Source organism: Oryx dammah, unplaced genomic scaffold (assembly GCF_014754425.2).
Source record: "Oryx dammah isolate SB20612 unplaced genomic scaffold, SCBI_Odam_1.1 HiC_scaffold_1, whole genome shotgun sequence".
Lineage (NCBI taxonomy): Eukaryota > Metazoa > Chordata > Mammalia > Artiodactyla > Bovidae > Oryx > Oryx dammah.
The window spans coordinates 105,728,445-105,751,380 of record NW_024070185.1 but is presented as its reverse complement, the minus strand read 5'-3'; positions in this window follow the sequence as shown (position 1 = coordinate 105,751,380).

Below are 22,936 nucleotides of genomic sequence, written 5' to 3'. Positions count from 1 at the left end.
ATTCTAAAAACTAAAACCAAAATTTCAGAACTTAACACTACCTGATTTCAAGGTTTATTTTTAAATTACAATAAGTAACATTGGGTGACATTCCCATAAGGACAGATACAGACTGTAGCAGAACAGATATGTACATATATGGCTAAGTGGTTTTCAGAAAGTTGCCATAGCGTTTTAGCATGTATATTATTTTTAAAATGTATTGTCAAACTACTACATATTCAAGTGGAAAAAATAAATCTTGACCCTTACTTCACATCATAGACCAAAAAAAAAAAATTGAAATGGATTATAGACATAAATATAAAGGCTAAAATTATAAAACTTCTAGAACATTTTTCCAAACCAGTAGTAATAACAAACTTCTTAGATAAACAAAAATGCACCAGCCATAAAAAATTTAAAATTCTTCACAAGACACTGTTAAGGAAATTAAAAGGTAATACATACATTGACAAAGAACTAATATCTAAAATACAGATAGAATTCTTATAATGTTATAATGATAAAGCAAATTACATGTTAAAGACTAAAAATATGAATATACTCTTTACAAAAGTAAACATGCATGTACCAATAAGCATAGAAAAAGGTTTCAAACATCATTAATCATCATAGACATGAACACTGAAAGGTCACTGAGACAGCACCAGACCCTCACAAGAATGGTCAAATGACAAAACATGGACAGTAGTGAACGTTCTTATGGCGGCGGAGAACCTGGAAGTCACACATTGCTATTGGGAATGCAGCGGCACATGGCCTAACAGTTTCACTTCTAGACACTTATCTGAGAAAAACCAAAATTCATGTCCCCCAAAACTTACATGCTAATGTTCAGAACACCTTTATTTCTCATATCCCTAAAGTGGAAAGAACCCAAAGGTTCATCTAACAGTTGAAAAGTGAAAGCAGTGAGAGTGTTAGCCGTGTCCAGCACAGTCATGCCCTACTCTGCAATCCGTGGACTGTAGCCCGCCAGGCTTCTCTGTGCATGGAATAGTGGAGTGAGTAGCCACTTCCTCTGCCAGAGGCTGAACCCAGGTCTCTTGCATCACAAGCAGATTCTTTAGCATGTACGCCACCAGGAAGTCCAAGCTAAACGGATACATGGATGTTGGCCTACTCTTCCAATAAAACACTGCTAACCCTGAGAAACTTGGGGTTCATGCACCTCATTGTATGTTCATTGCTTTTTACTGCTAAGTGAAACGAGCCTGACCCAAAACACTTTGTTCTGTAGAATACATTCTAGAAAAGGCAAAATTACTGTGACAAAAGCAGATCAGATCTGCTACTATTGGGAGACAGGACATGATGGACATTTAGGGGATGAAAGAAATGTTTCCTGTCATGATTATGCTGGAGGTTACGAGAATGCCTACGTTCGTCAAAACTCATAGAACTGTGAATTTAAAGTAGGTATATTTTGTGGTATGTAAAATAGGCTTCAATAATGTTAAATAGAAAACATCTGAACGAGATTGTGCCCATGTTCCCCTTTACAATCTAATCTCCTCTTTTCCCTCCAGCCCCATCATCTGCCTTTCTCCCCCAGGATCTATTCTGACGACACCAACTTAAACTGCACAGACATGCCAGGAGCACTCCAGCCTCAGGTCTTTTTTACTTGCTGTTACCTCTGCCAAAGATATCGTGTGGCTCTCTTATTATTTCCTTTAGAACTTGATTCAGATATTATCTTCCGATCAAGCCTTTCCCCCCAAACCCTATTTAATATGTCCAGTTTCCTCCTCCCAACTTCATCTGTCTTTATCATCTAACATGTTAACTATTTTCCTTATTTAATTGCTTAGCTATCTATGCCACCAGAATTTAAGCGCTATAAGGGCAGGGATTATTAGTTTTATTCACAATTAACATCTCAGTTTCTGGAACCATGACTAGTACAAAGTAGCTACTTGGTACTTTTTGTCCATTAGAGTATTTTTATTTAACCATTTTGGGTGATGTTGACATTTTCTTGTGGCACAGGCTTTTAAAATACATCTCAAAGAAAATTACAGAATCTCTCACTGAAGTGGTTCTAGTGACATTTCCCAAGAAGCTCGTTTTAAAAGTAAGGATAAAATGGCGAGGATGTGAGGGGCTGGTGGTGGCACCATTTCCTGCTTTATGCCAAAGAACATGGAAATAATTCAATATTTTTCAGTACCACAGAAATCCTTTATAAGAGGATTAGCAGCTAAAGAAAGTTAAAGAAAGCAGTTAAAAAATATTTATGAAAATTTTAAAAATGATAATCATTGAACCACTATATTGTTAGCTGGACCTCTGATTACAAAATTCTAATAATCAAGACTTGAACATAAGGAGCATTATTTTCAGATGAAACCTTACAATTCTTTTATTTTCCCCTTTAAAATCTTATGTCAGTTCTTTAATCTTACCAATATGATTCCAGGTCTTGCAAATTAGGGAGGAAAGAGACAGACGCAGACAGAGACAGAAAGAAACAAGGAGAGAATGAGCATTTTTGGATATTTTAATGACAGTGAGTCCTCAAGCACAGTAGCCATATGGCCCAATCAGTAACATGACACCTGATTAATTACATTAGTATTTCTTCATCTTGGGAAAAGCATAGATAGGATGAAAATAAAGAATCTGAAGGTGAAAAAAAAAAAAAGACTTTCAAGTGCCTTCCATCCCTCTTGAAGCAGGACTGTAGCAATAGTGAGAAGAAAATAATTCATCCTTGTAAATGATTTTTCCAAGATGCTCCCACAGATCCTCTGTTACACAAAAAGCTGTATCCTAAAACTTGTGGTAGCCAATTAGCCAACACTCTGAAGATGGATGGAATGACCTTAGTGTCATCAAGATGGGTGACCCTCCCTACATGATTGGGTGTTGCTGTGGCCTGATTTGCTGCCATTTTTACGGTTCAATACCACAAAGCAATTAACAGTGAATGAGTGAGCTTTCCCAACCTTTACTAGAAATGGCGGTGGTATATCATTGTGTCAGTCTCTTGGCAGATTCAAGAAATCTAAATTTAACAGGTGAGTGCTTTCTCCATGGCTGATTGCAACCAATGGATCTTAAGGATACCTACTCCCAGTCCGGTGATCCAGACCATTAGAACAAGCTGCTGAAAAGGAAGGGGATGAATGAGGCCTACTTAAGAATCCATCATGCACAAGGGCTTCTGCACAACTCCTGATGTCCTGCATAAGTAATTTTTGTCGAGTAATTTTGATGACTGGTTCCAATTTAAGCTGCAGTGGCAGAAAAATAGGTGGATGGATAGATATATATAGATATAGATACAAATATATATGCAGATTAAAATAGATACTGATAAAAGATATAGAAATATATTCATTATTACCCTTATTTTTTATGTCACTAATGACTATCCTTTTGGACTACTTTAGATAGCTTTACTTCTCTTTCTTTCTTTCTTTCTTTCTTTTTTTTTTTTTTTTAGCTGCTTGAGGTCAAAATTGGGCCAATGAAGATTATTAGTCAACATTTAAAACCCTAGTCCATCTGAACCAGTCAGCATGGCCTGAGGTATATGGTCATCCTCAAAAAAGAACTATTTTCTTTTATCTCACAGCTATGCTCGCAGGGCAACAGATAAAACCTGGCATTGAAATTTATCTGTGCTGGTCAAATGGCAAAATCTGAAAATTGGGGTTAATGGAGAGGTCCTTTTTCATTGATGTGGTTGGGAATGATTCCCAGAAAATCTGAACAGCCCACCATCTCTCACATAAGGAAGAATGAGGAAAAACCAACGCATCTCTGGACTAGGAAAAGAGGGCCTACTATTGTCCTCCCCAATACAATGACATGAGAGGTATTATTATCCCCATTTTACAGATAAGGAAATTAAGGCAGAAGGAAATTATATTAATTGTCTAAAATCATGCAGATCAGAAGTGATAAAGCTGGCTTTTAAACTCAGGCATGTGTCTACAGAGTCTGTGATATTATTAAGAGGTAACGTGTAATAGCATCACTCAATGTTACCTGGGATGTTAGTTCTCTCCTTTGGGAATCTGAATGTAAGTGGTTATCTGTGATTACTTATGGATTCTTCTAAGATCAACCTAAATTTTCCTTAAGTATATATAGTCAGCAATACAGAAAACTGTGGCATATCCATACAATGGAATATTGTTTGGCCATTAATAAGGAATGGATTACTGATTCATGTTACAACATTTACAAACCTTGAAAACACTGTACAATGTGAAAGAAGCCAGACACAAAAGGCTTTATATTACATGAGTCTATGAAATATCCAGAAAAAGCAAATACATAGAGACAGAATGTAGATTCATGGTTGCCAGGGGCTGAAGAAAGGAGGAATGGGTGAGTGTCTATTGAAAGGTATGGGGAATTTTTTAGGGATGGGTAATGAAAAGGTTTTGGAATTGGATAGGAACAATGATTGCACAACCCTGTGAATATACTAAAAAGCACTGAAAGACACACTTTAAACTGGAAAAGTTTATGGTATGTGAAATATCTCAATTAAAATAATACATATATGTATGTATTTAAGATATAGAATAAAAGCAAATAGAAATAAGAATTACTACTTATTGACTATACTAGCCAAGAACTGTGCAATGCTTTAAAGACAGCAACTCACTGAATTCTGATGACAGCCCTAAGAAGTGGGTGCTGTTATTACTACCCTCATTTTACAATTAATGTGAGACTTGGAGAGTTTAAATGACTAGATCAATGCAATTTGGTAAGTGGATGTGACAGGGAATGAAGCCAGGTTTGTCTGACTCTAAGCTTAGCTTGCTTTTCTGGAGCCACTTGCAGGGTATCACCCTTGGCATTCCCTTGCTGGCCTGCAAATAATTTGTAAGAAAAATAGGGGTCAAAGTTGATGGTCCCAATATTGAATATCTTCTGCTCTCATAGCTTTCTAAAGGCTGGAGATTGGATGCTTCACATCCAGTCCACACTCTACAGGTAGGCATGGAAGTGGCTGCAGACATGCTCACAGCAGCGTGGAAGGGAGAGGAGTCACGGAGGAGGCTGATGGCCTGTGCTAGAGTGGGCGTCTCCAAACACGACACCTCTCGGTATTTCAGTCACGCTTCACATTGCACTGTGTTTCTCAAGATGCCCAGGTTTGCTTGGGTGCATCGGACTTCTGTGGCTGGAAATCCCTAGGAATTATGGAAACTCAAGATCTGTCAATAATAATAACAGTCTGCAATTTTCCAGAATGTATTATGTACCAGTAAGTTTTGTTAAGCTTTGACCATTCCGTAAACTATTCATAATAACCCTATAGACTGAATACTTTTATTAACACACTTTTTAGGTAATGGCACTGATTATGAAGTTCAAGCCTACTGAACACTTACTGTACCATTGGCAATGATATGGTATATCATGCCTTTTATATGTATATATCATCTAAATAATCGAACAGTCCCATGAAGTTTAGAAAACTGAGGCTCAGTTAAAAATATGTCCAAGTTAATAAGTGTCCAAATCAATGACACAGCTAATAGGAGTTAGAGCTGGAATTTAAAGGCCAATTTAAATTTTCACAAAGTAAACCAACCCATACAGCATAAAACCAACACACAGGTCACAAAACTGAACATAATCATCCTCCCAGAAAATCTCTCATACCCTCTGCTGGTCACTTTCTCCCTCTACCCAAAGGTAAGCACTGTTTTGCCTACTATGACCATTAATTTGTTGTGCCTGTTTTTAACTTTACACAAGAGATTGCTATACAGTAAGCAATCATTTATATCTGGCTTCTTCTTTTTCAGTGTTAGTTTTATTTGTTTAAATTCTTCTCTGTTGTTGTGTTTAGCAGTAGTTTGTTCATTGCTATGTAATATCCCATTGTCTGAATATACCACACTGTATCCATTGTCCTGTTGATGGACATTTTTGATGCATTGAGGTTTAAAATATTTCTGTTGTTATAAACATTATTTTATGTATCATTTGGAAGTGTACAAATGTATGCATTTCTTAGGAATGAAATTGCTGGCTCAAAGGGTATGCAAATACCCAGCTTTAGCAAACACTATGAAGCAGTTTTTCAAAGTAGATGTAACAGTGTACATCTTCATCAGCAAGGGAGGAAAGTTCCAATTTCTTTATCTTTGCTAACATTGGTATTCTAAATTCTTTTCATTTTAATGTTATCAATGTGGTTTTAATACCTACTACCTAATAATTAGTGAGGTTGAACACATCTCTTATTTTTGTCACGTTAAAGCATTTTTCCTCATTTATCTAATAAGTTCTCTTTTTTCATCATATATAGATATTTGATTTGTAAATGTAAGATTGTGCATTTTTCTACATGTAAATTATATTTCAACTAAAATATAGCAAATAAAACAATCTCATTCCAGGGATTAGATACTTAATAAATTCACATTTATAGAGTGCTTTACTTTAATGACTTACATTTTAACTCTGTTCTATTTAATGTCTCTCAAAAATATAATATTTAGCAAATATAATATTTAGCAAATCATTATTCTTATTTTTGAGATGAAAAAAAATAAAACTTAGGGAGGTAAGTTCTCATAGACAGTAAAGTGGTGATATTGAGGCTAGGAAACATTTCCTCCAACTTACGTATTTATAGTCCACTGGCATTTACTGTAAATTATGATAAGAACACAGCATATATGCTTTCTCAACAAACTTTTACATGTATAACTGTATTGTTCATTTCAGGCCCAATGCATGAAGATGTTTAAAACTTTTTCATCTTGTGTGTCTTAAACTTCATACCCATTGAACAAGTCTCCTCCTCTTGAGGAGACTGAGTCTCCTGAGCTGAATTTCCTCCTCCTCAGCACCTGGCACATATCATTCTACTCTCTTTCTACATATTTGACTATTTTGAACACCTCATACAAGTGAAATTCTGCAGTAGTTGTTCTCTGTAACTGGCTAATTTCACATAGCCTACTGTCCTCCATGCTTTCCTGGTGGTTCAGGGTAGAGTCCTCCTGCCAATGCAGGTGATGTAGGTTCCATCCCTGGGTCGAAAAGACCCCCTGGAGGAAGAAATGGCAACCCACTCTAGTATTCGTGCCATGGACAGAGGAGCCTGGCAGGTTGCTGTCCATGGTGTAGCAAAAGAGTTGGACCCAACTTAGCGACTGAACAACAACAACAATGTCCTCCATAATCATCTGTGTTGTTGCTTGCAGCAGGATTTCCTTCTTTACTTAAGGCTGAATAATCTTCTTTACCTGTTCATTGTTACTGAATGTGAGGTTGTTTCCATATCTTGGTCAATGTGAATAATACAGAAATAAACAGGGGAGTGCTAATATCTCCAAGATCCTGATTTCAATTATTTGCATATAGATACCCAGAGGTGGGATTGCTGGATCATATGACAGTTCTAATGTTAAGTTTTTCGAGAAATCTCTGTACTTTTTTTGTAATAGCTATATCATTTAACATTGTCATTAACAATATATCAGTACAGCTCAGTCGCTCAATCATGTCCGACTCTTTGCAACCCCATGAACTGAGGCACGCCAGGCCTCCCTGTCCATCACCAATTCCCGGAGTTAACCCAAACCCACATTCAAAAAGTCACTGATGCCATCCAGCCAACGCATCCTCTGTCATCCCCTTCTCCTCCTGCCCCCAATCCCTCCCATCATCAGAGTCTTTTCCAATGAGTCAATTCTTCACATAAGGTGGCCAAAGTACTGGAGTTTCAGCTTTAGCATCATTCCTTCCAAAGAACACCCAGGACTGATCTCCTTCAGAATGGACTGGCTGGATCTCTGTGCAGTCCAAGGGACTCTCAAGAGTCTTCTCCAACACCACAGTTCAAAGCATCAATTCTTTGGTGCTCAGCTTTCTTCACAGTCCAACTCTCACATTCATACATGACCACTGGAAAAACCATAGCCTTGACTACATGGACTTTGTTGGCAAAGTAATGTCTCTGTTTTTGAATATGCTATCTAGGTTGGTCATAACTTTCCTTCCAAGGTGTAAGTGCCTTTTAATTTCATGGCTGCCAGCACCATCTGCAGTGCAAAGATGGGCTCAATAAAGGACAGAAATGGTAGGCACCTAACAGAAGCAGAAGATACTAAGAAGAGGTGGCAAGAATACACAGAAGAACTGTATAAAATAGATCTTCACGACCAAGATAATCACGATGGTATGATCACTCACCTAGAGCCAGACATCCTGGAAAGTGAAGTCAAGTGGGCCTTAGAAAGCATCACTACAACCAAAGCTAGTGGCGGATGGAATTCCAGTCGAGTTATTTCAAATCCTGAAAGATGATGCTGTGAAAGTACTGCACTCAATATGCCAGCACATTTGGAAAACTCAGCAGTGGCCACAGGATTTGAAAAGGTCAGTTTTCATTCCAATGCCAAAGAAAGGCAATGCCAAAGAATGCTCAAACTACCACACAATTGCACTCATCTCACACGCTAGTAAAGTAATGCTCAAAATTATCCAAGCCAGGCTTCAGCAATACATGAACAGTGAACTTCCAGATGTTCAAGCTGGTTTTAGAGAAGGCAGAGGAACCAGAGATCAAATTGCCAACATCTGCTGGATCATAGAAAAAGCAAGAGAATTCCAGAAAAACATCTATTTCTGCTTTATTGACTATGCCAAAGCCTTTGACTGTGCGGATCACAATAAACTGTGGAAAATTCTTCAAGAGATGGGAATACCAGACCACCTGACCTGCCTCTTGAGAAATCTGTATGCAGGTCAGAAAGCAACAGTTAGAACTGGACATGGAACAACAGACTGGTTAGAAATAAGAAAAGGAGTACGTCAAGGCTGTATATTGTCACCCTGCTTATTTAACTTATATGCAGAGTACATCAAGAGAAATGCTGGGCTAGGAGAAACACAAACTGGAATCAAGATTGCTGGAGAAATATCAATAACCTCAGATATGCAGATGACACCACCATTATGGCAGAAAGTGAAGAGAAACTAAAAAGCCTCTTGATGAGAGTGAAAAAGGAGAGTGAAAAAGGAGAGTGAAAAAGTTGGCTTAAAGCTCAAGGATTCCAATTTTTCCAATACTTCTCTAGTATTTGTTATCATTTTAAAAATAACCACCCTAGCAAATATAAAGTGATATCTCACTGTAGTTTTGATTTGCATTTCCTTGATGGTACATCTTCTTTGGAAAAAATGTCTAGTCAAGTCATTTACCCAATTTGAAATCAGGTTATCTTGGGTGTTTTTTTTTTTTCCTCCATTTTTGCTATTGAGCTGTAGAAGATCTTTATTATATTTTGGATATTACTCCTATATCAGATAGTTGGTCTGCAAACATTTTCTCCCATTCCATAGGTTGTCTTTTTACTCTGCTAATTGTTTATTTTTCTGTACAGAAACTTCTTGATTTGAGGTGGTCCTCCTTGTCCATTTCTGCCCATGTTGCTTGTGTTTTTAGTATCATATAAAGTAGGTAATAATTTTAAGTACTTTGGTGAATACCTGAGTATATTATAGCCTTTTTGAAGCTTTCCCCTTAATATTTGTCATGATCAAGACTCACTTCATACTCTACCTTATCCAAGGAGTATTTTTCTGACTTTTTCACATTTTCCTCAGTAATTCTATATAATTGTTTACTTATATCACTCTTTCAACTCAAGTTATTGAATAGTTTTTTTCTTGATTATGTCTCCAAATACACCGTTCGAACAGTGGCCACATCTTTCTTTGATTTATTTCCTTGATGCCTGTGGTTCAAACAGCGTTTATTACCACATCTAATCAGACAAAAGGATGGAGTGTGGCATCGTTGACCATTTGAGGTCATCAAACTCCTGGCCTGAATTCACTGGTTCTAAGTAATCTTGAGTACTCAATCTTTTGGTGTAGTTGGAAGATAAAATAGTGAAAACGCCCATTGGATTTGGCACGGAAGCTTATGGCCTAATTGTATCTGGTTGCTAATTGTTGTGTGACATTGGGTATATTGTCCATCCTCTCTATACTGTAGCCTCCTCATCCTCGAAGCAGAAAAGAAATGCCTACTTGCTTATTCCTCAAAATTAACATGAAGGTCACGTAAAGTAGCATCCATGAAACTCTGGCAAACTAGCCAGCAGTGAAAAATTAAAATATTGAAATGTATTATTTTCCCAGCAAAATAGTTAATGATAATAGCTTTGGATGTCACCCTACTAGGTGACAGGAACACTTGAGGACTAAAACTTCTCAAGGAAAAAGGTAAACAATTCTTAATCATGAACTGTCAGACATGGCTGCCTTTGGAATGTATTTGGGGTCTTGTCTGTTATTTCTTAAATTATATTCCATGTAGCAAAGCCTCCTTCTGTTCATTGAAACTCCAGCTGGGAAAAAAAAAAAAAAAAGCAAAAGAAAGAGTGGGCATAAAGTGCCACTAGATTCAAATTAAAGAACAATATAATTGGGGGAGTAGAAATTCATTGATTGAAAAAAATATTACTAAAGTGTCAGGATTAAAAGATGCCTTAGAAAACATCTATTTTGAAATTCCCAATAGTTGCTTATTTAGTCCTTCTATAACTTAACCCAGAAGAGAACTTATAAACACCTTTCATTTCCATTTTTGTATGCAAAAAAACCTCACACAATGAGAATATACCATCTCATAGCTAGGATTCGATCTACATCAGCCTGTGTTTCCCTGGTTACTTCTCAAGATGTCACCTTGCCTCTTGTTGCCAGCAGCCAGCCCCCAGTAAATCGGCTGAAGTCTGTGACTTTCTCAACAGGACCCAGAACCTGGGCTTCCATTCTCCAATCTGTTCCTACAGAGCCGGGACCAGGGTGAGCAAAGCCAATCAAGACGCCTGTTATTTGCAGAATCATCACCAGCTTTCGTTTATGCCTACAAACTGGGCCTACTAAGAGTGGCTGCTCAGAAGAACAGAGCTGTTCACTGACTGGTTGCAGCAAACTGAGAGAAGTGCGCTGCACGAAGAAGGCATGGACCAGCCTCGTTCACTCACTGATGCCCAAATCCAAGAGGAACCAACCGGAGAGGCATTCGGCAATGGCCAGCTCCCTGATCCCAACCTGTCTCAATCTTTGTTTCTGGTGCCAAGCGGAATGCCAGCTGGATGTGCCCCAATTACTGTAGTTGATCAAATACTGAGAACTTTCAGGCCAGAGTTCTGTTTTTTTTTTTTTGTTTTTTTTTTTTCCCAGACTGCTGTGAAATCAGCTGTGCTGGCTGTACAGATGTGACCTATAGCTCTTTATGTGCCAGATGTGAGCAGATGTGCACTTAGCATGACTTCTTTAGGCCAACCACCCGGCCAGAGGAGCTGCTGATGAGCAGAGACAAGACGGAAAGAAAAGCAGATGTGACAGTGTAACTGGCTAACACAGCAACATTGCCTTGCAAGCTAAGCAGAGGCTGAGGATCCAGGTAAAACAGGACCAGGCCTGAATAGGCCAGGCCAAGGGAAAACAAAAGAAAAAGATAGAATATGAAGCAGAATCAGAGAAAACTGGTAAACTTTGATTTATTCAATGCTTTTGGTCTTAAGAAAGGTAAGCCCAAGCTTTGCAAAATTATGGATATGCGTATGCACACACATACATAGGTGCATTTATTTAAATACTGAAGCTATTGGGGAAATGGTAAATGTATCATTAAGAGTGGACTGCAGGCTACTAGCAGGAGTTCAGGACTTTAAGGGAAGTGAGCTGTAACTTGTAGAGGGCGTTGATAGCTTATGGAGGACTTGGGGCTTCTGTTTCAAGTAGGCAAAGAAGAGTTGTAGAAGGAGCTACATTATTACGCTAATATAATGTAGTTTGACTGACAGTTCCAAGGAGCACTGTATAAGGCGGACTGGAGAGGCAGGAAGATCAGCTACAAACCACAGGCAAGGGCTTAAGCCAGAGTGACGTGAGACTGAACTGAGATAGAGAGGAGGAAACCGAAGGTCGAAGGAGCTGGGTGAGAACCCTACAGAGACTAGAGTGTGAGGACTGGGAGGTGCACCTGAGAGGGAGGGCTCAAGTAGGAAGAGGAATTTGTAGTGAGGATGCCTGGAGACACAGGAAGAAGCAAACCAGCCTGCAATAAGTGCCTGTTCAGTGCCTGGTTGTATGTGGTTTAATCTTTACACCAACCTATAAATTAGAGAATATGACCTTTTACTCCCTGGGTTTGTTTCTCAAATATATAATTTCTTTACTATGTGCATTAATTTCTGCTGACCAGTGAACTGAATCAACAGAATGAAGCAGGGTAAAGGCTAATAGAATTGTGCCAAGAGAATGCACTGGTCATAGCACACACCTTCCAACAACACAAGAGAAGACTCTACACATGGACATCACCAGATGGTCAACACTGAAATCAGATTAATTATATTCTTTGCAGCCAAAGATGGAGAAGCTCTATACAGTCAGTAAAACAAGACCAGGAGCTGACTGTGGCTCAGATCATGAGCTCCTTATTGTCAAATTCAGACTTAAATTGAAGAAAGGAGGGAAAAACACTAGACCATTCACCTATGACCTAAATCAAATCCCTTACCATTATACAGTGGAAGTGACAAGTAGATTCAATGGATTAGATCTGATAGACACAGTGCCTGAAGAACTATGGATAGGGGTTCATGACATTATACAGAAGGCAGTGATCAAGACCATCCCCCAAGAAAAGAAATGTAAAGAGGCAAAATAGCTGTTTGAGCAGGCCTTACAAATAGCTGAGAAAAGAAGAGAAGCTAAAGGCAAAGGAGAAAAGGAAAGATATACTCATTTGAATGCAGAGTTCCAAAGAATAGCAAGGAAAGATAAGAAAGCCTTCCTCAATGCAAATAAATAGAGGGAAACAATAGAATGGGAAAGACTAGAGATCTCTTCAAGAAAACTAGAAATATCAAGGGAACATCTCATACAAAGATGGGCAAATAAAGGACAGAAATGGTATGGACCTAACAGAAGCAGAAGATATTAAGAAGAGGTGGCAAGAATACACAGAAGAACTGTACAAAAAAGATCTTCATGAACCAGATAATCATAATGGTGTGATTGCTCACTTAGAGCCAGACATCCTGGAATGCAAAGTCAAGTGGGCTGTAGGAACTATTACTATGAACAAAGCTACTGGAGGTGATGGAATTCCAGTTGAGCTGTTTCAAATCCTGAAAGATGATGCTGTGAAAGTGCTGCATTCAATATGCCAGCAAATTTGGCAAAGTCAGCAGTGGCCACAGGACTGGAAAGTCAGTTTTCATTCCAATCCCTAAGAAAGGCAATGCAAAAGAATTCTCAAACTACCACACAATTGCACTCATCTCACACACTAGCAGGGTAATGCTCAAAATTCTCCAAGCCAAGCTTTAGTAGTATGTAAACTGTGAACTTTCAGATGATCAAATTGGATTTAGAAAAGGCAGAGGAAGCAGACACCAAATTGCCAACATCCATTGGATCATTGAAAAAGCAAGAGAATTCCAGAAAAACATCTATTTCTGCTTTATTGACTATGCCAAAGCCTTTGACTGTGTGGATCACAACAAACTATGGAAAATTCTTCAAGAGATGGGAAAACCAGACCACCTGACCTGCCTCCTGAGGAATCTGTACGCAGGTCAGGAAGCAACAGTAAGAACTGGACATGGAACAACAGACTGTTTCCAAATCAGGAAAAGAGTATGGCAAAGCTGTATATCATCACCCCGCTTATTTAACATATATCCAGAGTACATCATGAGAAATTCTGGGCTGGATGAAGCACAAAGTGGTATCAAGATTGCCAGGATAAATATCAATAACCTCAGATATGCAGATGACACCACATTTATGGCAGAAAGTGAAGAAGAACTAAAGAGCCTCTTGATGAACGTGAAAGAGGAGGTGAAAAAGTTGACTAAAAACTCACATTCAGAAAACTAAGATCATGGCATCTGGTCCCATCCCTTCATGGCAATAGGTGGGGAAACAATGTTAACAGTTTAATAACAGAGACTTTATTTAATTAATAGATAAACAGAGACTTTATTTTGGGGGGCTCCAAAATCACTGCAGATAATGACCTCAGTCGTGAAATCAAAAGATGCTTTGAAGAAAAGTTATGGCAAACCTAGACAGCACATTAAAAAGCAGAGATGTTACTTCGCAAACAAAGGTCCATGTAGTCAAACTATGGTTTCTCCAGTAATCATGTATGGATGTGAGAGCTGGACTATAAGGAAAGCTGAGTGCCAAAGAATTGACGCTTTTGAAATGTGGTGTTGGAGAAGACTCTTGAGAGTCCCGTGGACTGCAAGGAGATCCAAGCAATCAATCCTAAAGAAATCAGTCCTGAATATTCATTGGAAGGACTGATGCTGAAGCTGAAACTCCAATCCTCTGGCCACCTAATGCAAAGAACTGACTGAATCGAAAAGACCCTGACGCTGGGAAAGATTGAGGGTGAGAGGAGAAAGGGACAAGAGAGGATGAGGTGGTTGGATGGCATCACCAACTCAATGGACGTGAGTTTGAGCAAGCTCGGGGAGTTGGTCATGGACAGGGAGGCCTGCCGTGCTGTAGTCCATGGGATCGCAAACAGTCAGACACAATGAGAGACTGAAGTGAACTGAACTGATACATATACTCCTTCCCTCTTGGACCTCCCTCTACACCACCCCCATCCCACTCATCCAGGTCCTCACAGAACACCGAGCTCAGCTCCCTGTGCTACACCACAGATTCCCACTAGCCGTCTACTTTACATATGGTAGGGTATTTATATCACACCTAACCTCCCAACTAATTCCACCCTCCTTTCCCTCCTGCCCTGTGTCCACGTCTGTTCTCTATGTCTGTGCCTCTCTTCCTGCCCTGGAACTAGGTTCCACTGTACTATTTTTCTAGATTCCACATACATGCATTAATATATAATATTTGTTTTTCTCTTTCTGACTTCTAGACATGGTAACCAGAATGATCAAACACCGCAGAATTAAGGGATTCATGAGGCACGAAGCTTACAGTGCCCAAACAGGAATAAGTTGCTCACTGAACATCTGAGCTCAGTGCTCAGAGTATTTAGATTTCTTGGCCAAATTCACCTGCCTGGAAGGAGCAAAGTTGAGACTGACTTTCTCCCCAGGCCAAGATTCTGAGAGAAAAACAATAGCATTACCCAGAACAGCAAAGCAGAAAGAAACGCACATTTGATTCATACACGCGAGGGGATGGGGGAAAGTGTTCTATTTTGGAAAAATGACATTCAGGGTTTTCTAAAATAGAGGCTTTTATTATTTACTTTTTTAAAATATTTTTTTTCCCTCATACTCTCCATGTTCATCAGGCCCTCCGCCCTCATTTTGTTTAAAGGCTCGATGCAGAGTGGTTATGTATGTGACTGGATAATTCTCTATATTTTAAGCTTAATATCCAGACTCAGAGTAAAGGTGTAATGTGCATCTAATGGATAACTATCTGCCTGGTTAATGTTATCTGCTGGTGTCAGCTCACCTTCCTCTTTTCCTCCAGAAAGAAATGACAGGTCAAGTATCAGTCAGCGTCAGGCTGCAATTATGGAGCAGATATAGCGAGAGGTGAAGGCCTTCACACAAGGCACTGTGCAGATCATTCAATGAGGGATGGACCAGTACTATTTCATCACTTCCCTTGCCTTGAATCCCAATTCGTTTTCTTAGTAAGTCAGAGAAAGTGTGGCCTGTGGAATCAGCACTGTCTGGGAGTTGGTAAGAAATTAAAATTCATGGCCTCACCCTAGACTTTTTGAATCAGAATCTTTGGGTTGGGTTCCAAGAATTTCTGGATTTAGAATTTTACTAGGTGATTCTCACCATCGTGAAAGATTTTTAAGCTCTTGTATATCATAAGGTCTCTCTCACAACTATTGAACTCGCCCTTTGTCACACAAAAGTAGTCATAAGAAATATATAAGAGAATGAGTATGATTGTGTTGCAAAACACCTTTACTAATGGACAGGGAATTTTGAATTTCATATCATTTTCACTTGTCAAAAACTATTATTCTCCTTTTGATTTATGTATGTCAAAATTTGCAAATGCCAAAACCAATGCTAGGAGAATAAAAATAGGCAGGCAATATTTGGCTTGGGTTATAGTTTAAGAAATTGTACTTTAGAGAATCTGTATATTGTCACCCTGCTTATTTAACCTATATGCAGAGTACATCATGAAAAATGCTGGGCTGGATGAAGGACAAGCTGGAATCAAGATTGCCAAGAGAAATATCAATAACCTCAGATTTGCAGATGACACCACCCTTATGGCAGAAAGTGAAGAAGAACTAAAGAGCCTCTTGATGAAAGTGAAAGAGGAGAGTGAAAAAGTTGGCTTAAAATTCAACATTCAGAAAACTAAGATCATGGCATCCAGTCCCATCACTTCATAGCAAATAGATGCGGAAATAACGGAAATAGTGAGAGAATTTATTTTTTGGGGGGGGAGCTCCAAAATCACTGCAGATGGTGACTGCAGCCATGAAATTAAAAGACACTTGCTCCTTGGAAGAAAAGCTATGACCAACTTAGACAGCATATTAAAAAAGCAAAGATATTACTTTGCCAGCAAAGGCCGTCTAGTCAAAGCTATGGTTTTTTCAGTGGTCATGTACGGATGTGAGAGTTGGACTATAAAGAAAGCTGAGTGCCGAAAAATTGATGCTTTTGAACTGTGGTGTTGGAGAAGACTCTTGAGAGTCCCTTGAACTGCAAAGAGATCAAATCAGTCAATTCTAAAGGAAATCAATCCTGAATATTCATTGGAAGGACTGATGCTGAAGCTGAAACTCCAATACTTTGGCCACCTGATGCGAAGAGCTGACTCATTGGAAAAGACCCTGATGATGGGAAAGATTGAAAGCAGGAGGAGAAGGGGACGACAGAGGATGAGATGGTTGGATGGCATCACCGACTCAATGGACATGAGTTTGATCAAGCTCCGGGAGTTGGCGATGGATAGGGATGCCTGGCGTGCTGCAGTCCACGGGGTTGCAAAGAGTTGGACATGACTGAGCAGCTGAACTGAACTGACTCTAGGTTGGGTGCAGGAAGATACAGATAGAGAAAGACAATGAGAAACTCTCATTAGTCCATATCAAAATGTCCCAAGAATACCAATAAACTGCCAGACTCTTGTTGCTAAAGAAATTGTGAATTTTGTACACCTAGAATTTCAGAGGTATCTCTTTTTTTTTGTTTGTTTTAAGATTTTTGAGGCAGTTTTCAAAAATTTATTTTTTTGAAGTATAGTTGAATTATTTGTTGTTATTCAGTTGCTCAGTCGTGTCTGACTCTCTGCAACCCCGTAGACTATAGCCCTCCAGGCCCCTCTGTCCATGGGATTCTCCAGACACAAATGCTAGAGTGGGTTGCCTTTTCCTTCTCCAATAGTTGAATTATAATGGTGTATTAATTACTTTTGTACAGCAAAGTGACTTAGAGTTCTATATATATACACACATATAACTACATATATAGAAGAGACTTTTTCCTATTTTTTCCATTATGGTTTATCACAGGATATTGAATACAGTTCCTTGTGCTACAGAGTAGGACCTGGTTGTTTATCCATTCTATATATACCAGTTTGCATTTGCTAATCTCAAACTCCCCTTACTTGTACCCTCTTCCACTCCCTTCTCTCTTGGCAAACACAAATCTATTACCCATTTCTCTGATTTTGTTTCCATTTCATAGGTTCATATAGATTCCACATATAAGTGATATCTTATGGCATGCATCTCTGTCTTTCTGACTTCACTTAGTATGTATAGAGTTCTCTCTTTCTAGCACTGAGGCACTGTAAAAACCATAAATATCAATTGACAAGTGTTGGATACATTAACTATGGTATAACCATTCCTAGGTGTTAAAAATGATGAAGGTAGGGACATTTGAATTCTGAACCAGATACTGGATTACAGTGCAAGCTAAAGTTATCTTTAGCAATTGTAATGTATTTTTTTAAAGTATTCTTATTTTTAGAAAAACATACAGAAATTATGTTAATTCAGCGATAAAATTTGCTTCAAATAGAGCGGAAAAGGGGTAGGTATCAATTTTGAAAAGTTGGTTGTGACTTGATGATAATGGTAAGTACATGATGGGCATGTAGAGTTAGATTTTATTTTCTATACATTTACACTTAAAATTGTTTGTAAGAAAAAGCAATTTCATCCCCCCAAAATGATGACTGAGACATATGTAGATGTTTTGATGTGGAACAACATGCAAGCTGTACCGTTTACTAAAATAAAAACAGACTACAGAACAATGTGTAGGAGAGGATTTATTTATTGTCTCCCAAAAGGTTCTGCACCATGTAGACTTTTGACATTTCAATCTATGTCTCACAGTCCTCCAGCTGTTTCTAAAAAACAGCCTAGATCCTGCCTCACTGGTGCTTGGAAAACTCTAGATGGTGTTTCTTTGCTAACAGAGCAGAATTCTAATACCATAGGATGGCATTCAACTTCCATTATGATATGTCCATGATGTATCTTTCCAGATATTCCTCATTCCACTCCTCTTTTCCAACACATCTTACAGTTTACAGTGAAATAATTAACAGTTACACAGAATTTTAAGTCATGAAGCCATACCATAACAAAATTCTGACCCTGATGCTGGCTGTGTGATCTTAGACAAATTCCTGTGCCTCTCTGAGCTCAGTAATTTCATTATAAATAGGAATCATAACAATGTTTATCTCATATGACTGTTGTGAGAAACACTGATATACCATATGAAAAATGTTTAGTATTGAGTCTGACACTGAGTAATTCAATAAATGTTGGCTATCGCTGTTTATGATTATAATTATTTAACCATTTATTTCCTCATTAGTTCAATAAATATTTATTGAGTTCTCATTAAATGGCAGGCAGCACCCTTGGCAGATAGTACAATATTCACCATTCTAGAAATACAGCGTATACTTCCAGTGTCAGGCCTTTGCTTGAGCCATTTTCATTTTATGGGTTATCCTTGCTATTTCTCTGTCTGGCAAACTCATAGTGACTAACTCTCATGACTGAATTCATGCTTTTCTCCCAACTCCACTGCCGCTCTAAGATCTCCTCACGTCTTCTTTCCTATACCATCATAACAATTCACTCAGCCCATGACTTCCTTTTCTACATCTTGGTCCTTTTCCTAGTCGGTGAGGTTCTCTAAGGAAGGATCCATTGTTAATTTACCTTTGTCTCTTCAGAGGCTAGACTCTGACCTGCTTAGAGGAGCCTCAAAGAATCCCTTAAAGGTGGTGGATCTTTCTATTAACATTAGGAAATGAAGGGTCAGGTAAATCACTGTCATGACCATCTAATACTGAAGCAAAGAAATCTGCACCATTACAAAGACCAAAGTTTCCTTTTCAGATAGTCAGAATGAATGTTAATATGAAGTACACTGACAAAGTTTCATCACTTTCGGCTCATTCTTTCATTCAATCGATATGTACTTTGCGTCACTCTGTGCTTGAGTCTGCCAGGAACTGGTGCTAGTTCACAGTTCTGTCCTTGGTATCATGTTGTTGCTAGGCCTATCAATAGATCTTTCCCAGAGGCCACATTCAAATAAGGAGGAGATGCATGCTTGCCTGAATGTTGGTAGCAGTGCTACCGACAGGGAGGCTTGGTTGAGGGAAAAATGGTGTCCAGAAATTACATTTGGCTGAAGTCATGTTTTGTCCTGGGGTAAAATGTGCAAATTACTTTCTGGCTGGATTGGGGATTCCTATAATCTACTCCCAGTTCTTTCTCAGTGGGAGTGATTCGGTGAAGTTATCTTAACATCTCACTTTATGCTTTCCCATGTTTCTGGGAGAACTGACAATGGTTTATAGCTTTGCGAGGTCACAAGAACTTGAGATCTAATAAAAGCTGTGGATTCTACCCAGGAGAGGAGACTGCACACATGTAATCCATGTACACAAATACACTCCTGATCCTCTCATAAGATCACTGCTTTCTCACCCAGGGGTCTACATCTTCCAGATTAAGAACTGCTAGAAGCAGGGGTCTCTGAGAAATTTGCAATTGTATAATTCCACCTTGAGGATTTTGTTCAAATCATTCTTTTCAGACACAGGGTGTGATTGAGAATTTCTATTCCATCCTCTCTTCCTGCCTAAGCTTAGGTCCACAGAGGAATATATTAAGTAAACAGATGCACATTTAGCCATCATGATTTGAGGGAGGTGGGGGAGAGGGGAAGGAAATGGGGATTCTTGTCACATTGCAGTGTATGTCTCCTGGTTGCCTTGCTGGGTTTCTCTTATTGAATTAGGGCAAATTGGAACTTTCATAAACTGTGATATAAATCATTATCTCAAGTTAGCAGATGCATTCACACCAGGGTAGAGCACTGTTAATAACTCTGCTGGATTAGGACTGATTGGAACAATTTGAAACTTGTTTCTCTCAGCGTGATCAGTCTCATTGTAACCACAGCAATTATCCCATTTCACTTTCAATGGCTCAGCACAGACATGTTGTTGCTTTATATCCATCCTTCTTAATGAAGCCAGCTCCGGCTTTTGTTCCTTTGTCAAAGACCTATCCTATGCAAACAATAAATAACTCCACCCCTTGGAGTATAAGGTGGGTGCTCGCTAGGCTGAGATCTCCAATGGGCTAGACAAATACAACCCATAAGTTGGTGATTTCATAGATTTATTTATTGATTTCATTCATTCTTATTTGAGCAGCTGCTGTGTATCCAAAACTGATGTGTTAGGCTGTGGGACACAGAGAATTGGCTGGAACTGCATTATGTTGCCCATGTGTCATTGCTATTTCTCCTGATGGGATATACATCTTCCAGGGCAGGGAACACCCTTTAATAACGATAATAGCTATAATGTATCAGTTCTCTACAATGGGTCAGGAACCATGCTAACCAATTTGTATCCAGGAAGCACAAGGCAAGGGCTGCTGCAGAGCTGCAAAGGAGTTTCCAAGAAAGAACTCTGTCTTCACACTGAACTGATTCAATAAAGTCTTCACTGAGGCTTCTGCATATGAATAGGATCTTAAGGAAGAAGGAATTTGATAGGTGAAGGATGAGAAGGTATACTTGGAACAGAGAGAAGAGCATGATCCAGACATAGTTCACTACTTTTGTCGGAATCCCAGATCAAATATGAGGTGGCACAGATAGGGTGGAGAATTGCCAAACAAGAATCCTTTTGAAAACCTTATGAGCCTGGAATAGTTGTCAAGGAAATATGAGTAAAAATTAAACATATAGTCAACATTTAGCATATCTATTATCCTCCTATTACATGAGGTCCTTGACCTCTACTTTTATTGGTATTCAGCTTACTGCAACAAAGATTTTGCTCAGTGTTTTCATGAATACAAAGGAAAATAAAAATTAATCATTTAATGGGCTTCCTGTTCAATTGAAGATATGAAACAAATTTCAGGTTGGAAATTTATATGCAATCTCAAAGAAAAGGGGGTTAATAAAAACTAGGCCAATTTAGTGGAGCACTTTTCCTTTCTACTCCTCCCTCGCACGCTTTCCTTGGTGAACTCTTACTGAAGGGTATTTCCACGGAGACATCAGGAAGCCATTCCTGTTAATGCCCCCTTCCACATTGAAGCCTCCTGATTCTGATTTAATACAACTGACCTTTAAAGCAATTTTCCAACCTGCAATATTTTTGTATGGATATTTTATTTCAAGAAATACACATGTCCCGGATATTCATCTTCCAAAGAAAAGAATAAAAAAATTTTTAGAAGCTCGGTGACTCTGGGCTGAATGAATTAATATATCCAGGAGGGAACATAACGTCATTTCATAAGGGAATTGTGTTCAGGGAAGATGGCATTCAAGCTTCAACATTCACAATAATATTTTTGTCTTTTGAGAATTCAATACAGGATAAAGAAAACCATGAAGGAAGGAAATTGAAGGCATATGTGGGGATATAGTAGGTGGTATAGTATGTAGTAACATATAGTGTGCTATCTATGTAACGTCTATCTATATATGTCTTATATACACTAAATATCTTACATATCAACATATATAAGAAAGATAAATTTAAAATTGAGCTGGATAGAATGCATGCGTCTCAAATGATAAAACCTCAGTGCTATGTGTTAAGTTGCTTCAGTCATTTCTGACTCTTTACAACCCTGTGGACTGTAGACCGCCAGGCTCCTCTTTCCATAGGATTCTCCAGACAAGAATACTGGAGTGGGCTGCCATGGCCTCCTCCAGAGGATCTTCCAAATCCAGGGACTGGAATCCACTTCTCTTAAGTCTAACCTGCATTGGCAGACAGGTTCTTTACTACCACCACCACCTGGGAAACTTAGATATGACATAAAAAGGGAGGCCTGTGATTTTCCTATCTGTTTGCTCTTGTGACACCTTAGAGTTCTACTCCATACTTAGTGATAATAAGAAAAAAGGAAGTGACTCTCACGTTCATTATGTTCAATATTAGGGAAAGTCTAAATATCACAGTACAACAGCACCTTTCAGTCAGAAGTCTTTAAACTCCACGGTTTGCTCTGTTACTGCTTGAACCTGTGCTATTCACCCTGTTTATTGAAATTATATGCTGAGCACATCATGCAAAATGCCAGGCTAGATGAGTTACAAGCTGGAATCAAGATTGCCAGGTGAAATATCAACAACCTCAGGTATGCAGATGATACCACTGTAATGTCAGAAAGATAAGAGGAACTGAAGAGCCTCTTGATGAGGGTGAAAGAGGAGAGTGAAAAAGCCAGCTTAAAAAAACAAACAAACAACACCAGAAACTAAGATCGTGGCATCCAGTCCCATCATTTCATGGCAAACAGAAGGGGAAAATGTAGAAACATTGACATATTTCCTCTTCTTGGGCTCTAAAATCACTGTGGATGGTGACTGCTGCAACCATGAAGTTAGAAGACTGCTTCTTGGCAGGAAAGCTA